This window comes from Hemitrygon akajei, chromosome 18 (genome assembly GCF_048418815.1).
Source record: "Hemitrygon akajei chromosome 18, sHemAka1.3, whole genome shotgun sequence".
Lineage (NCBI taxonomy): Eukaryota > Metazoa > Chordata > Chondrichthyes > Myliobatiformes > Dasyatidae > Hemitrygon > Hemitrygon akajei.
Window position 1 is genome coordinate 4,878,741 of NC_133141.1, and position 15,004 is coordinate 4,893,744.

General features: G+C 44.5%; 1 protein-coding gene across 3 annotated transcripts in view; it reads right to left on the minus strand.

Annotated features, from left to right (window-relative positions):
* The window catches only part of LOC140741038 (supervillin-like), a 249,757-nt gene that overhangs the window by 179,818 nt on the left and 54,935 nt on the right, over positions 1-15,004 (minus strand). Inside the window, exon 1 of one of the 3 annotated variants that reach the window (XM_073070682.1) lies at positions 7,003-7,021. The exons of the other annotated variants lie outside the window; for them this stretch is intronic. The gene's annotated coding sequence lies outside the window, so the exon portion shown is untranslated. Of the gene's footprint in view, positions 1-7,002; positions 7,022-15,004 lie in introns of those variants that run through there. 3 annotated transcript variants of the gene reach the window in all.

A 15,004-nucleotide genomic window follows, 5' to 3' on the forward strand; every position in this document is an offset into this window, starting at 1 on the left:
CTACCTCCTGCACTATCCCAAAATCCTTGAATTCCCTTAATACTCAGAAACCTATCAATACTGTTTTGAAAGAACTCATCAAATGATCCTCCACAGTCAATGCCACAAATAAGTGTACCACTCATGTATGCCAAAAATCACTGATTGTCAAAGTACATTTATTACCAAGGTATGTATGTAGTATTCAACCCTGAGAGTCATCTTCCCACAGACAGCCAGGAAACAAAGAAACACCGTGGAACCTTTTCAAAGGAGACATTTAACCCCAATGCATTAAAAAAACCCAAATTGCATAAGTGGCAAAAAATGAGCAAATAGCACATAGAATATTAAACATTAAACTGCAGTCCTTGAAACAGTCTAGGAATGTTCATTTCAGTTCAGTGCTGCGTCATTCATTCACTGCTGTTATAAATTGCACAAAATAGCAATAAAGAAAGGAGTACCCAGAAATAGAAACACGTATAACATGAACTGTAGAGTCCTCGCAAAACAAGTCCAATCCACAAACCTTTGCCAAGACCCAACATGCCTGAACCTTTCTCTGGCAGCAGCGAGCAAGAGGGAGACCAGTCAAACACAAGCAGACAGTGCTAATTACCAGAAGGCTATTCAATTTTTTTGGGCATCACATATTATTCCACCCTTATCATTACATATTGACCACCAGTAGTACAAGGTTCCTCAGACTAACAGTCAGGAGTTGGAACTCCGAACTCAAGGGGATTGGCTCCTCCCTGTTTCCAAGGATGGGATTTTAACTCTACTTCAGAAAGAGTAAATGTAAGTCAACTGCTCCCTGAAAGTGGGCAAATTTTGCACCAGAGCATGATGGGCAATACAGTAGCACCACTGGTAGAGCTGCTGCTTCACAGTTCCAGTGACCTGGACTTGATGTTGACCTCCGTTGCTGTCTGTGTGGAGTTTGTACATTCTTCCTGAAACCATGTGGGTTCCTTCCAGGTGCTCCAGTTTATTCCCACATCCTCTGGTGTTGTCTATGTGGAGGCTGTAAGCTCTTCCTCTGATCACATGGGTTTCCCCTGAGTGTTCCAGTTTTCTCCCAAAGACACAAAGGTTGGCAGATTAAAGGGCCGATGCAAATTACCCCGAGAGCATATAGGGAGTACTGAATTGGTCCTTTGGGGTATTTGGATTAATCCATGAGCCTGTCTAGGCACAAAGGAGCAAAATTGCTCAGAATATCTCAGTGGATGCAGGTGTTTCGAAACACCCTGGGGTTTTGAAGGACAATATGTTTTTATTTTTTTACATGTTTTGCATCAAAGTAAAATGATAGGTAAATTCAGTTGTCAGTCTAAAAACACTTTACATTGTACTGAGCAGTGTGAAATAATTTACCTAGTTTCACTTTCAAATGTTTTCTACTGTTAGGAATAAATGGACTTACCTGATTGAGCAGTTTGTAACATTCAACAGAATCACTGCTGGAAGATATTTTCCTAGTGAGCGAACTTTAGTGTGCAAGCTCATTTTTACACTCCTTGTCCTCAATTTGAGGCTACGGGTGACTTTTTGCAAAGGTATAAACAGGTCAGATTCAGTGCCATCTCTGTCCATATTCACTTCAATGAAGTGAAGGGCTAATTGCCGATAGTGTCACTAGCTGGTTCCCCGGAACACAGAATCTGGAGAAGATGGCACCAGCGGACAATGCAACCAAAGGTGACATCCTTCAGATAGATCACAAACTTACCTCTTTTATTTATTTTTCTTTTAAATAGGATTCTGCTACTATTGGAGCCCATGATCTGCAGTTTGATGGTGCATTTTCGGGCTGATTGAGTGATCTGCTGCTTTGCTGACTCCAAGGGAGTTCAGCGAGGTTTCGACTCAAGTGTGCGGATGGAGCCTTTTTTCTGTTGCTATTTTATGTGATTTTGATCAGGATGTTGGGATGGACTGGCTCTGTGGTCTGCAGTCGACGGATGACACAGCGCTGAAACTGAACTGAGCTGAAATTGATTATTAATGGACTGTTTCATTGACTTTCTGGCTTGATGTTTTATTTTCTGCGTTTTTTGCTCTTTTTTGCTGTTTGCATAATTTGTTCACTTTTTTTGCATGTTAGGGGTTTGATGTTTTTCTTTGAATGGGTTCCATGGTGTTTCTTTGTTCTGTGGCTGTCCATGGGAAGTCAAATCTCAGAGTTGTATCCTGCGTACATACTTTGACAATAAATATAATTTGTATCATTGAATCTTGAATCCTCCCCTCTTTCTCTTTCATCTTTGACAACATGCTTGTCTTCACAACTCCATCCACTTTGAGGAGCACTGAGTCTGAAATTTGATTACTCTTACACTGCAAGAGCAATCTGTCACAATCTTGCTCCTCTCTTGCCTGCAATGCACTCCTGCACCACATGAAGTTTTGTGCTCATCATGGGATAAAAAAACTAATAAGTTTTGAAAGCTAAAATATCTTGCATTCCTGAACTCCACAGCAATTCAAGATTCAAATGATTTGAATTAGAAAAAGTAATATAACTTAAGGGATGTAATTGCTTAAACACTCAAATAAACAAATAACTTATATTAAACATAAGCGAATGAAAATAAGCAAACTGTGAATGACATAACTGTGGCTGTTTATAATCAGTTAGTAATTTTAGTTCAGGAAATAGTAATAAATTATTGAATGTATTTAAGGCTAAAGAAGTTATTCCTAAGCAAAGGGGTGAAAGGTTACCAGAGGTGGATAGGAGTGCAGCATTGATGCTGCAATCAGAATTTATTGTTTGGCAGAACTGACTAAAGAGTCTGAGTGGCTAACTAATCCTTCTAGTTTGTATGTTGGACTTGAGCTGATCAAATGTAGGCTTCTGTCAAGTGTTCAGGTGCTTACTTCAAAATCTCAGGTGGGAACAGTGAATGCCTGGTGTTTTAATTGGACTGGTAGAAGTGGCACAAGGAATCCCACACGATAATCAGAAGAAGAAGAACAAATTCTTGATAGCAGATTAATACTCAATTCCTTTTCTATTTTATTCCACAAGAAATCTGATCATTGGATCAAATGTGAATTTCTGCTCATGCTAAAGCATAGCCAGAGGCAAATACACACAGCAAACTGAGTGGTTCCATACTGTTTTATTAACCCTTTCACTCCAACAGACAACATGCCAAGTCATTCCTTTTCACATTTAATTAAGTTTAAGACTGATAAACTCCCCAAGAGTTAGCAATTACAAGTTTATATTCATTCTTGTGTTTAGTTATTAAATGCAGCTGCCATGAATGAAAATATTATACAGAAAGAACTCTGGAAAGTGGAATCACTTCAACCAAAATTAATTTCAATTTCTAAGGGGTGAATAGATTTTTTAAATTTAAAAATGTGGCTGCACAGGCAGGCACCTCTCAGTCTCACCCAGTGAAGAGGAGTCACTTGCCACTCATTTCCAACTCATCACCTGCAGCCTATTTAAACCCAGCTCTCATCCACAATACTTGTTTGCCCTTCAAACTAGCCAATTCCAACCAATTGCTCCTAGCCTTCCGTTATCTTGTTATGTTAAGTACCTATTCTCTCTTGTTTTGTAGTCTCCTCATGATTTTTTATTTTGCAGTTTATTAATAAAGTGATCACTCAGCATTAAGTCGTCTCCACTGCTCTGTACTTGGGTCAAGCCTCCTCTATATTCCCTAAAAGGATGACTGAGTCAACAATTGACCCTGCAGAGTTTGCCTGCCTAAAGGAAGTTGTCCACCTATACAAGTACACAATCTAGAAGCAATAGGGAACCATTGACAATCTGCTCACCACTCTCAACCAAATCTCCATTTCATTATGTTAAGCCCGAATCAGTCAACCTCCTCCCATGGAGCCCCAGATTCCAGTGCCTCTTGCCAGAGTGTGGCTGTAATGCAGAAGTGCTGCTGGCTTATTACAATAAGGGTGCTTGAAAGATGAGCTATCTACCCAGGAGATGCTCACTGATATCAAAAGCCTCATCACTCTGGCCCTCTGTATTGACAAGTGTCTTATGGAACGCCCCTCCAGATCACCAGCCAGAACTCCAGTTCCATTTCCAGAACCATTTCAGGCTGATCTTCATCTTCGAAGACGCCAGAATCTTTGCAGTTAGGGAGAGCTTCCTCAATCACCCAAGAGTGTGAGCGTTGGTGGAGAAACAACTTGTGTGCTTACTGCAGAACTGTCAATCACCCACGCATCAAATGCCCACTGCTTTCTGAGAAAACAGCACCACTGGTACGAGGGGCCTTCTATCTGGTAAGCTCCCTCTGGGCCCTCATTCCAGCACCATAGCCTAACTCTGTCTGTCCTCTTCCACACCCCAATGGTTCTATGAACACAGGAGACTCAGGTGAATCCTGGCAACTTTCTGACCAGACTCTGTGTGTGCAGCTTGGACTGCCTACCCAGCCTATCTCTCACCCCTTCTGCATCACAACCATCGACAGACATCCCTTGCGGTCTGGGATAGTCAGAGCACACACACACAGGGCCTGTGCACATGAGCATCGGAGAGCACCATGAGTCCACCTGATTCCTTCTGATTGACTCACCAAACACTCCTGTCATCTTGGGTTACCCCTGGCTCTCCACTCAGACTCTCACTTCGCCTAGTCATCTGGTCCACTGCTGAGTTGGGACCTACCTGCCAGATCACCTGCCTGCAATCTCAGTTGACCTCACCCCGTCAATCCGTGAAGCCCTCAACCTCACCAAGTTCCCACAACTTAGCCATCGCCTTCAGTAAAAGGGTGATGCCTCACAGACCGCACAACTGCGCTATTAACATCATCCCGGGCACCACCCCTCCCCAAGGTTGTCTTTTCTCTCTTTCTCCTCCTGAGACCAAGCCATGAATGACTCCATCACTGAATCACTACAGTATGGCTTCATTCGACCATCCCAGTCTTCAGCCGGTGCAGGACTCTTCATCATCAACAACATTTTCATCTTCTCCAAGAACCCCCAAGACCATTCCTGTCATGTCTGATCAGTCCTTCTTCAACTCCTCGAAAACCAACCGTACTGCAAGTTAGAGAAATGCCAGTTCCACATCCCAGTCGCTTCCTTCCAGGGTTGCGTCCTTTCACCCCAAGGCTTAACCAGAGAAAGTATGCTCCATCACTGAATGGCCCCGACCGCGCTCCTTCAAACAGCTGCAGCACCTCCTGGGCTTCTCCAACTTCTACTACCATTTCATCAGAAACTACAGCCAAATCACCACTCATCTCACCTCCCTCACCAAGTCACCTACCAAGGAGAACCTGCTCTCCTGCCACGGACCACAGTTTTGAGGAGCTGAGATTCGCTTCACCACCGTTCCCATTCTCTGCTATTCAGATTACTCCAGACCTTTTGTGGTAGAGGTGGTCACAGCTAACATGGGTGCCGGAGCCATCCTCTCCCGGCGAGGACCAGATAGGAAGCCTTGTGCCAACTCTACACTGTGTCGTTATGGAAGAGGAGACAGGGAGCTACTAGCCATGAATGAGACTTGGAGAAATGGAGACATTGGTTGATGGGAGACACCAAGCCCTTCCTGATCTGGACTAACCACCAGTAGTTTATATCCATTCAACTCATGTCAGGCTTGCTGGTCCCTCTTCATTGAGCAACTCAACTTCATATCTCCTACCAATACAGTCATGACAGTTTGACCCTGCTGAAATGAAGATTGCACCTCAGCCCATCAGACCAACCTTGCAGAACCTCACCCCGATGGTCTAGGATCTTGAGAGCCATTTCCACCAGGCCCTACAGCACACGCCTATTCCGGTCAACACACCTGACATCCATATGTATGTGCCAGCGGCCGTACACTCTGAGGCACTCAAGTGGGCCCACTCCATACCCCTTTCCAACCATCCAGGATCCTGGATTTTCTGCGTCACTAGTTCTGGTGGCTCACCATGATTGCAGATCTACATCAGTTCATCACTGCCTGCCCTCAATGTGTCCAGTTCAATTCATCTGACCAGCAACCCTCTGAGCTCCTGCGGCTCTTACTGGTCTCTTGATGTTTGTGACCCCATATTGCCATGTATTTCATCATGGGTTTGCAGTCTTCTAATGAGGCCATGGTGATCAGTGGCAGACTGGTTCTCCAAGGCAGCCCACTTTATTGCCCCCCAAAGCTTCCATCTGCCACAGAGATGGTGGACCTAGTTCTGCAACATGTAGTTCACCTCCATGGTTTCCCTCAGGTCATTGTGTTGGACCAGGGCCCACAATTTATCTCCTGTTTCTGGTGAGCCCTCTGCTCCCTCCTCCTCACCTCAGTGAGTTTGTCCTCTGGCTATCATCTGCAGACTAATGGTCGGTCAGAAAGAGCCAATCAGCAAGGGGACAAGTTTTCATGCTGCTTCGCCAACCCTAACCCTTCCACATGGGAGAAGTATCTACTCTGGGCTGAACTGTCACACAATCTACACACCACTCTGCAATGGGTATGTCACCCTTCGAAGTGCTTCGTGGCTACCAACCCCCGCTGCTCCCCACAGCGGAGCCGCCGGTGAAGGTCCTGTCCACCCAGGCCCTGCTGGAATGCTTGGAAGAGAGTATGGAGAGCCATCCTAGCTGCCATCCACACGTACTACCACCAGGCCAACTGCTGACTACTCTGGCTAGGGGCCTGTGCCTGGCTGTCCATCTGAGAACTTCCCCTGCGTACCGATTCCTGAAAGCTCGCATTCCGGTTCATTGCTTCCCTCAGAATTACCCATAACATCAATCCAGTCACTTACCATCTCTAGCTGCCCTTGTCCCTCAGGATCACACCTACCTTTCACATGTCCTGCCTCAAGCCCGTTGTCCACTGACCACTCAACCCACCTGAACCTGCATCTCCAGAACCTAGGATGGTGAAAATTGGTCCAGTGTACACTGCTTGTTCCTAGCCTTCAGTTACCTCGTTGTCTTGTCGTGTTGAGTATCCATCTTCTCTTGTTTCATGGCCCCTCGCGGATTGTTCTTTTGCAGTTTATTGTTAAAGTTATCACTCACCGTTAAATTGTCTCTGTGGCTCTGCATTTGGGTCAAGATTCCTTTACATTTCCTGACATCATCATTCTGTTAAATGACAGAAGAGTAAGCTATATCAAATCTTCCATCAGAGAATGCTTCAGCTACGTATAAGTACTTGCTAAAACCTGTGTCACAGTGTGAAAGGATTAGTAGGATTAAATCTGCTTCCAATGAACACTGTGTTGCACTGTACAGCAATGTTCTCTTTACATTGAAGGCAATGTCACACTGCACACAGGCTTCCTGATACAATGCAAATTAACTTGCTATCATACATAGACAAGAAAGTGCACCAGTGACTCAACTTCCTCAGGCGGTTAAAGAAGCTTGGCATGAATCCTTTGAGTCTCAGCAATTTTTAGCAATGCGCCATAGAGAGCATCTTATCAGGATGCATCATGGCTAATATGGCAACTGCTCTGCCCATGACTGCAAGAAACTGCAGAACACGTCACAGAAATGAGCCTCCCCTTCACGGACACTGTCTACATTACTCGCTGCCTCGATGAAGCAGTCAACGTAATCAAAGACTCACCCACCCCAAAAATTCTCTCTTCCCCCCCTCCCCCCCACACACATCGAGCAGAAGGTACAGGAGCCAAAAAGCACACACCACAAGGTTTACGGATAGCTTCTAGCCTGCTGTTAACAGCCCTTTAGTATGATGAAATCTCACAATCCACATTGTTATGGTCTTGCACCTTATTGTTTGACTGCACTGCACTTTCTTGTTAACTGTAACACCTCATTCTTTACCATCTAATTACTGTCCGTGTCACTTACTTGTATTGCAAGCAAGCAGTTAGAACACATTATTCACAGCAATATTATGGATCATCTGGAGAGATTCTCACTTCTCTCCAACAGACAGCATGGATTTATGAGAAGATGGTCTTGTGAAACACAGTTAGCCGGACTCGTTAATGATCTAGCCCAGATTCTGAATGCAAAGAGTCAAATTAACCTTTGCATAATGGATTTTAGTAAAGCTTTTGATGCTGTACCACATCAATGCCTGTTAGCTAAACTTGACCATCTTGGCATCTGAGGCTCTACTAAGGATTGGATCAAAAGCTTTCTAACTAAACGGCACCAGAAGGTATTAATTGACGGGCAATCCTCATCTAGCTGTCCAGTGTTTTTGGGAGTACCACAGGGCACTGTCTTGGGGCCACTACTTTTGTTAACCTATATAAATGACCTTCCAACTTGTGTTACATCTGAAGTCAGACTGTTTGCCGATGACCTGATTCTGTACAGACCCATAAATTCTCCATGACTGCAATACCCTTCAACAAGACATTTAACTCGCTGTGCAAGGGGGAGTCCTTCTGGAAGATGAAATTTAATATCTCAAAGTGCTACATTATGAGAATGACCCACAAGAAAAAATTTTACCATCATCAGTACTTCATGGGAAATGCTGCACTCCAGGAAGTAAAACATCACTCCTACTTGGGCATTGAACTGTCAGATAACCTTAGCCGGGCAAAACACATCAACCAAACCATTTCGAGTTCCAATGAAATCCTTGGCCTTCTACGGCGTAACTTTTGGAATTGCTCAAAAACCACAAAAGAAATTGCTTATAAAACTCTCGTCCGTCCAAGACTGGAATACTGTAGTGCCATTTGGGATCCTTACCAAACCATCCACATCAATAACCTTAAGAAAGTCCAGAGAAGAGCTGCCAGGTTTGTAACCAGTGATTATAGAAAGACCAGTAGTATTACAGATATGCTTCTTGACCTCAAATGGGATACCCTCCAAAGACGCCGCACAATAGCCAGGCTTACTACAACTTACAGGGAAACTCATTCATTAACTCCATCCAGCATTAGTCACCTTTTGTGTAACCAGAATAACAGACCAGCAACCGGACAAGACCAGCCCCTGAACTACAAGACCATCCAGACCAACAAGGACTGCTCCCGCTACTCACTGTACTCTAGGGCCATTCCAGTTTGGAACTCCCTGCCGCCACACGTTAACTCTGCCACTGATAGTAAAACTTTCAAATCGCTGCTCTTAAACACCGCAATTTAAATTACAACTGCACGCATGAGGGACTGCACGTTTATAGTCCAGTGGTGGTGGTTGGTGCAGTACGGACAAGACAAGGCAAGGCTTTTGTTATTGTTTTCCCTTGTATTAGTAAGAAGTTAGAAGGGCAGAAGGAGGATGTGAGAAGGGTCCAGCAGGCAAAGTGAAGCAAAATCCCATGAGAGTCAATTGGTATATTAAGAGTAAAAGGGTGGCTAGAGAGAAAATAGTTCCTTTAAAGATCAGCAAGGCTGTTTTTGCGTGGAGCTAAAGAAAATGGGTCGGATGTTTAATGTATATTTCTCTTCAATTGCTGCTGTGGAAAAAATGATGGAAGTTAAAGAAATGGGGAAAATAAGTAGTGATGTCTTAGACCATGTACAATTAGCAAAAAAAATAAGTTAATCATGCCAAGTGGAAATTAGCAGGGAGGAGACATTGGAGGCATTATAGTGCATTAAAGTGGATAAATCTCCAGGGCCTGACCTGACCTGGTGCATCCTTGGACCTTGTGGACAGCTGGAGAAGAAACGACAGGGGCCTCTGCTTCAGCTCTAGCCATGGATGAGGTTCTGGACGACTGGCAAATGGTTAACATGGTATCAATGTTTAAAAAGGGTAGCAAAAACAAACCAGGAAACTACAGGCAGGCAAATTTTGACATTGATGTGGGTAAAAGCCATGGATGAACCAAGAGGTATGTGAGTTGATATATGCCATTTTAGACCAGTGATCCAGAACTACACAAGAGGTCCAGGTATGAAATACAGCAGGCTATCTTAAGAGGGAAAAATCGATTGAAGTTAGAGACAGATTCGGATGTATGCCAGTTTACAGGCCATTACTTCCTACAAGGTGAAACCTAACATCATGAATGGCCATGATGCTTCACTCCTGGATGAGCTAAACACCTTTTATGCATGTTTTGAAATGGAGGATAAAACTACATCTATGCAAATCCCTGCGGCATCAGGTGACTCTGGAATCTCTGTCTGGAGGGTGATGTCACAACTTTTTTCATGAGGGTGAACCGTCACAAGGCATCAGGTGTACCTCATAGTGCTCTGAAAACATGTGCCAATGAACTGACGAGAGTGTTGAAGACAGACAGACAGACAGACATATTTTATTGATCCCGAGGGAAATTGGGTTTCGTTACAGCTGCACCAACCAAGAATAGTGAAGAAATATAGCAATATAAAACCATAAATAATTAAATAATAAGTTAATCATGCCAAGTGGAAATAAGTCCAGGACCAGCCTATTGGCTCAGGGTGTCTGACACTCTGAGGGAGGAGTTGTAAAGTTTGATGGCCACAGGTTGGAATGACTTCCTATGACGCTCAGTGTTGCATCTGAGTGGAATGAGTCTCTGGCTGAACGTACTCCTGTGCCTAACCAGTACATTATGGAGTGGATGGGAGACATTGTCCAAGATGGCATGCAACTTGGACAGCATCCTCTTTTCAGACACCACCGTCAGAGAGTCCAGTTCCACCCCCACAACATCACTGGCCTTACGAATGAGTTTGTTGATTCTGTTGGTGTCTGCTACCCTCAGCCTGCTGCCCCAGCACACAACAGCAAACATGATAGCACTGGCCACCACAGACTCATAGAACATCCTCAACATCGTCCGGCAGATGTTAAAGGACCTCAGTCTCCTCAGGAAATAGAGATGGCTCTGACCCTTCTTGTAGACAGCCTCAGTGTTCTTTGACCAGTCCAGTTTATTGTCCATTCGTATCCCCAGGTATTTGTAATCCTCCACCATGTCCACACTGACCCCTTGGATGGAAATAGGTGTCACCGGTGCCTTAGCCCTCCTCAGGTCCACAACCAGCTCCTTAGTCTTTTTCACATTAAGCTGCAGATGATTCTGCTCACACCATGTAACAAAGTTTCCCACCGTAGCCCTGTACTCTGCCTCATCTCCCTTGCTGATGCATCCAACTATGGCAGAGTCATCAGAAAACTTCTGAAGATGGCAAGACGCTGTGCAGTAGTTGAAGTCTGAGGTATAGATGGTGAAGAGAAAGGGAGACAGGACAGTCCCCTGTGGAGCCCCAGTGCTGCTGACCACTCTGTCTGACACACAGTGTTGCAAGCGCACGTACTGTGGTCTGCCAGTCAGGTAATCAATAATCCATGACACCAGGGAAGCATCCACCTGCATCTCTGTCAGCTTCTCACCCAGCAGAGCAGGGCGGATGGTGTTGAACACACTGGAGAAGTCAAAAAACATGACCCTCACAGTGCTCGCCAGCTTGTCCAGGTGGGCGTAGACACGGTTCAGCAGGTAGACGATTCTACCTGAGAGATTGAAGGGCATCTTCAATCTCTCAGCACTGCAGTTAGAGAATCCCACCTGCTTCAAAAGGGTGACAATCATACCAGTGCCCAAGAAGAACAGGGTGAGCTGCCTCAATGACTATTGTCCAGTAACACTCACATCTACTGTGATGAAGTGCTTTAAGAGGTTGGTCATGGCCAGAATTAACTCCTGCCTAAGCAAGGACCAGGACCCACTGCAATTTACTTTTGCTGCAATAGGTCTAAAGAAGAAATAGCAAGGGATCTGGAAAGAAATGGATCCATCAGGCAGACACAGCGTGGATTCAGCAAAGGCAGGTCCTGTTTGACAAACTTACTGGAGTTCTTTGAGGATATAATGAGCGCAGTGGATAGAGGGGAACAGATGGATGGTATTTACTTGGATTTCCAGAAGGCGTTCAATAAGGTGCCGCATAAAGGACTAATCCATAAGATAAGGATGCATAGGGTTGGTGGTGATGTATTAGCATGGATAGAGGATTGTTTAACTAATAGAAAGCAGAGAGTTGGGATACATGATTGTTTCTCTGGTTGGCAATCAGTGGTGAGTGGCGTGCCACAGGGATTGGTGCTGAGCTCAAAGCTGTTCATGACATACATTAACAATCTGGAAGAGGGGACCGAGTGTAGTGTATCTAAGTTGCTGATGATACTAAATTGAGTGGAAAAGCAAATTGTGCAGAAGATATGGAGAGTCTGCAGAGAGATAGAGATAGGTTAAGTGAGTGGGCAAGGGTCTGCCAGATGGAGTACAATGTTTGTAAATGTGACGTCATCCATTTTGGAAGGAAAAATGGAAGATCTAATTATTATTTTAACGGTAAAAGATTGCAGCATGCTACTGTGCAGAGGGACTTGGGAGTGGTGCTTGTGTATGAATCACAAAAGGTTGGTTTGCAGGTGCAGCAGGCTATTAAGAAAGCAAATGGGATGTTGTCCCTTGAATTTAAAAGCAGGGAGGTTATGTTGCAACTGTATAGGGTACAGGTGAGGCCGCACTTGGAGTACTGTGTGCAGTTCTGGTCTCCATACTTGAGGAAGGATACACTGGCTTTGGAGGTGGTGCAGAGGAGGTTCACCAGGTTGATTCCAGAGATGAGGGCGTTATACTATGAGGAGAGATTGAGTCACTTGGGACTGTACTCACTGGAATTCAGAAGAATGAGAGGAGATCTTAGAGAAACATATAAAATTATGAAAGGGATAGATCAGATAGAGACAGGAAACTTGTTTCCACTGGTGGTAGTTGGTTCCACCGGAACCTGGGTCTTAGCACTCAGATCTGCAGCTGGATCTTCAACTTCCTCACAGACAGGACCCAGGCTGTAAAAATAGGGGACAAGCTCTCCTCTACAATCACTCTGAGCACCGGTGCCCCACAAGGCTGTGTACTCAGCCCCCTGCTGTACTCACTGTACACCCATGATTGTGTAGCCAAGTTTCCATCAAACTCAATATATAAGTTTGCTGATGACACCACAATTGTAGGCCGTATCTCGGGTAATGATGAGTCTGAGTACAGAGAGGAAATTAAGAACCTGGTGGCATGGTGTGAAGACAATAACCTATCTCTCAACGTCAGCAAGATGAAGAAATTGGTTGTTGACTTCAGAAGGAGTAGCAGACTGCACAACCCCATCTACATCAGTGGTGCGCAGGTGGAACAGGTCAAAAGCTTTAAGTTCCTTGGGGTGAATATCACAAATGACCTGACTTGGTCTAACCAAGCAGAGTCCACTGCCAAGAAGGCCCACCAGCGCCTTTACTTCCTGAGAAAGCTGAAGAAATTTGACCTGTCCCCTAAAACCCTCACTAATTTTTATAGGTGCACCGTAGAAAGCATTCTTCTAGGGTGCATCACAATCTGGTATGGAAGTTGTCCTGTCCAAGAAGCTGCAGAAGATAGTGAACATAGTCCAGCACATCACACAAACCAATCTTCCATCCTTGGACTCACTTTACACCACATACTGTTGGAGCAGTGCTGCCAGGATAATCAAGGACATGGCCCACACTTTTTGTCCCTCTTCCCTCCAGGAGAAGGTTCAGGAGCTTGAAGATTCGTACGGCCAGATTTGGGAACAGCTTCTTTCCAACTGTGATAAGACTGCTGAACAGATCCTGACCCGGATCTGGACCGTACCTTCCAAATATCCGGACCTGACTTGCACTACCTTACTTTCCCTTTTCTATTTTCTAATTATGATTTATAATTTAAATTTTTATTATATTTACTTCGATTTGTACTTCAGGGAGTGCGAAGCACAGAATCAAATATCACTGTGATGATTGTACGCTCTAGTATCGATCGTTTGGTGACAATAAAGTAAAGTAAAGGTCAGACTAGAACTAGAGGACATAACTTCAAGATTCAGGGGAGTAAATTTAGGATGGACGAAGAACTGTTTTTCCCAAAGAGGGGTGAGTCTGTGGAATTCTCTGCTCAATGAAGCAGTGGAGGCTACCTCCGTAAATATAATTAAGACAAGGTTGGATAGATTTTTGCATAGTTGGGGCATTAAGGGTTATGGGAAAAAGGCATATAGGTGGAGATGAGTCCATGGTCAGATCAGCCGTGATATTATTGAATGGCGGAGCAAGTTCGGCAGTCCAGATAACCCACTCCTGCTCCTATTTCTTATGTTTTTAAGTAGTGGATGCAATTTCATTGACTCTCCTCTTGGCCTTGGATCACCTGAACAATAGCAGTATCTACATTTGGCTGCTGTCCAAAACCTGGGCCTCTCTACCTCCCTCTGCAACTGGATCCTTGACTTCCTCACCAGGCGACCACAGTCAGTGTGGATCAGAAATAACATCTCCTCATTGACAATCAACACTGGAGCACCTCAAGGATGCATACTTATCCCACTGCTCCTCTCTGTCTACACCCATGACTGTGTGGCTAGGCACAGCTCAAACACCATCTATAAATCTGACTATTGTTGGTAGAACTTCAGATGGTGACAAGGAGACATGCAGGTGTGATATATATCTGCTGGTTGAGTGGTGTCACAGCAACTGCATTGCACTCAACATCCATAAGACCAAGGGAATGATTGTAGACTTCAGGAAGGGGAAGATGAGGGAACACACACCAGTCCTCATCAAGGGATCAGCAGTGAAAAGGGTGAACAGTTTCAAGCTACTGGGTGTCAACATATTTGAAGATCTTGTCTGGGGCCAACGTTTTGAGGTAGTTACAAAGAAGGCACATTAGTGGCTATATTTCATTATGAATTTGAGGAAACTTGGTATGTCATCAAAGACTCTCAAATTTCTACAGATGTAATAGGGTGAATAAAACTGTATGTAATACACCAGTGTATCAATGTGGATGGGTTACGGATGACCAGCATGGATGGTGGGCCGTGGGGCCTGTTTTTGTGTTGGATAGCTCGATGACTATATTATAGATTGAATTTTATACTTTCGACATGTGTGCAGACACCTCTACAGATCACAAATGGAGACACCACACTGCAACAAAATTTGGCCTTCTCGAGGGTCAATCTTTTAAAAGATGTCTCAATCTGGGTGAAAGAAAACTTAGCTTTCTCCAGAACAGAAAGTAAACAAAGACATTGGCAATAATGAACGGTGT